This window comes from Otolemur garnettii, unplaced genomic scaffold (genome assembly GCF_000181295.1).
Source record: "Otolemur garnettii isolate 467f Iridium unplaced genomic scaffold, OtoGar3 scaffold00046, whole genome shotgun sequence".
NCBI classification, from domain to species: Eukaryota; Metazoa; Chordata; class Mammalia; order Primates; family Galagidae; genus Otolemur; species Otolemur garnettii.
Window position 1 is genome coordinate 7,307,751 of NW_003852441.1, and position 2,466 is coordinate 7,310,216.

The window sequence follows — 2,466 nt, forward strand, 5'->3', positions numbered from 1 at the left end:
CTGTGAGCTGTAATGCCACGGCACTCTGCCCAGGGGGACAGCTTGAGGCTCTGTCTCAAAAAAAAACCCAAAAAAAACCTAATGAATGGAAAGATAGGGTAGTGCCCATATGTTGGTTAGGGTGGTTAGGGTGCTGGCTAGGGTCCATAAGTGGTTAGGGTGCTGGCCACATACACCCAGGCTGGAAGGTTTGAACCTGGTCTGGGCCTGCTAAACAACAATGGCAACAGCAACAAAAAAATAGCTGGGCGTTGTGGTGGGTACCTGTAGCCCCAGCTACTCGGGAGACTGAGACAAGAGAATCACTTAAGCCCAAGAGTTTGAGGTTGCTGTAAGCTGTGACACTATGGCACTCTACTGAAGGTGACAGAGTGAGATACTGTCTCAAAAAAACAGAAAATCTATGTTCATGGATCAGACTTAACATTGTTAAGATGGCAACACTCTGTGAATTGATCTGCATATTCAGTGTAACACTTACCGAAATCCGAGAGGCATTTATTTTATTTTTTGCAGAAAGTGACAAGCTAATCCTAAAATTTATGTTAAAATTCAAGAGACCTGGGAAAGCCGAAACAATTAAGAAAATAACAAAGTTGTAGGACTCATATTTCTTGTTTTCAAAACTTACTACAAAGGTGCAGTATTCAAGACAGTTACTGGCATACAGATAGATACATGGGTTAATGGAATAGTATTAATAATCCAGAAGTAAGATGTTACATTGACAGTGAATTTATTTTTGATAAGAGTTTCAAGACAATTCAATCAGGAAAGAAGTTTTTTATACACATGGTACAGGGACAGTTGGAAACCCACATGGCAAAGGACAAAGTGGGACCTCTTCCTCAGACCACACATGAACATTGACTTAAAATGATCCTAGTCCTAAATGGAATAGTTAAAAATTAAACTCTTCAAAGAAAACAAAGGAGAGTAAAGGTTTGTGATCCTCCTGAGTTAGGCATTACTTTTTTATGTATAATACCAAAGTGCAAGTGACCAAAGGAAAAAAATAGATGAACTGATTTCAACAAAAGTAAAAACTTTGTGCTTCAAAGAAGACCATTAAGAAAGTGAACAGAACACCATAGAGTGGGGCTGGGCGTGGTGGCTCTTGCTCGTAATCCCAACACACTGGTTGTCTGAGGAAGGTGGATTGTCTGAGCTCACAGATTCGAGACCAGCCTGAGTAAGAGCAAGACTCTATCTCTAAAAATAGCAGGCATTGTGGTGGGCGCCTATAGTCCCAGCTACTTGGGAGGCTGAGGCAAGAGATTCACTTGAGCTCAAGAGTTGGAGGTTGCTGTGAACTATAATGCTATAGTACTCTACTGAGGGTGACTAAGTGAGACTCTGTCTCAAAAACAAAACAAAAGAAAACAAAAACCACAGAGTTGGAGAAAACATTTGCAAATCACATATCTGATAAGAAACTTGTATCTAGAATATATAAAGACCTCCTACAACTCACAAATAACCCAATTTTAAAAATGAGCAAAGAATTTGAGTAGACATTTCTCCAACAAAGATAAATGTATAAATGTCCTATAGGGACATAAAAGAATGACAAGCTTCACTGGGGAAAGGTGACTCCAAACTGCAGTCAGCTGCCACTCCCTATTCACGGTGGTGGTTGCAATTAAAAAATGGACAAGAACAGATGTTGACAAAGGTGTGGAGAAATCAGAACTTGCATATTGCTGGTTAAATGGTGCAGCTGTTTGGGAAAAAGGTTTGGTGGTTCCTCAAAGAGTTAAACGTAAAGTTCCCACATGACCCAGCAATTCCCTGCTCAGGCATACTGTACTCCACAGAATTGAGAACATATGCCCATACAAAAGCTTGGACATGGCTGGTCATGGGGGGCAGCATTCACAGCATATGCCCACCAACTGAGGGACGGAGAGATGAGCTGTGATGTAGCCACCCGACAGGACATTCTCCAGCCATGGAAAGGAATGCAGTTCTCACACTTTCTAAGACACGGCTGAACCTTGGAAACACGATGCTTAATGAAAGAAAGAGCATTCTATATGATTCCATTTATATCAAATTTCCAGAATCGGCAAATATTTAGAGGCAGAGAGTAAATTGATGGCTGACTGGGGCTGAGGTGGTGGTGGGATGCAATGGGGCGTGATTGCTAGTGGGTATAGGGTTTCTTTTAGGGGAAACATTTTTTAAAAATTAAATGCACATTAATTAGTGAATAAGAAAATTCTTTTCATTATACACTTCTTATCCATTCTTTTTTTTTGAGACAGAGTCTCACTTTATTGCCCTTGGTAGAGTGCTGTGGCATCACACAGCTCACAGCAACCTCCAATTCCTGGGCTTAGGCGATTCTCTTGCTTCAGCCTCCCGAGTAGCTGGGACTACAGGCGCCCACTACAATGCCTGGCCATTTTTTATTGCAGTTTGGCTGGGGCCAGGTTCGAACCCGCCACCCTCAGTATATGGGGC

At 41.7% G+C, this 2,466-nt stretch overlaps 1 protein-coding gene across 1 annotated transcript in view; it reads right to left on the reverse strand.

Moving 5' to 3' along the window:
* DNAH9 (dynein axonemal heavy chain 9) overlaps positions 1-2,466 on the reverse strand; it is a 373,298-nt gene that overhangs the window by 60,546 nt on the left and 310,286 nt on the right. The gene's annotated exons all lie outside the window — the stretch shown is intronic.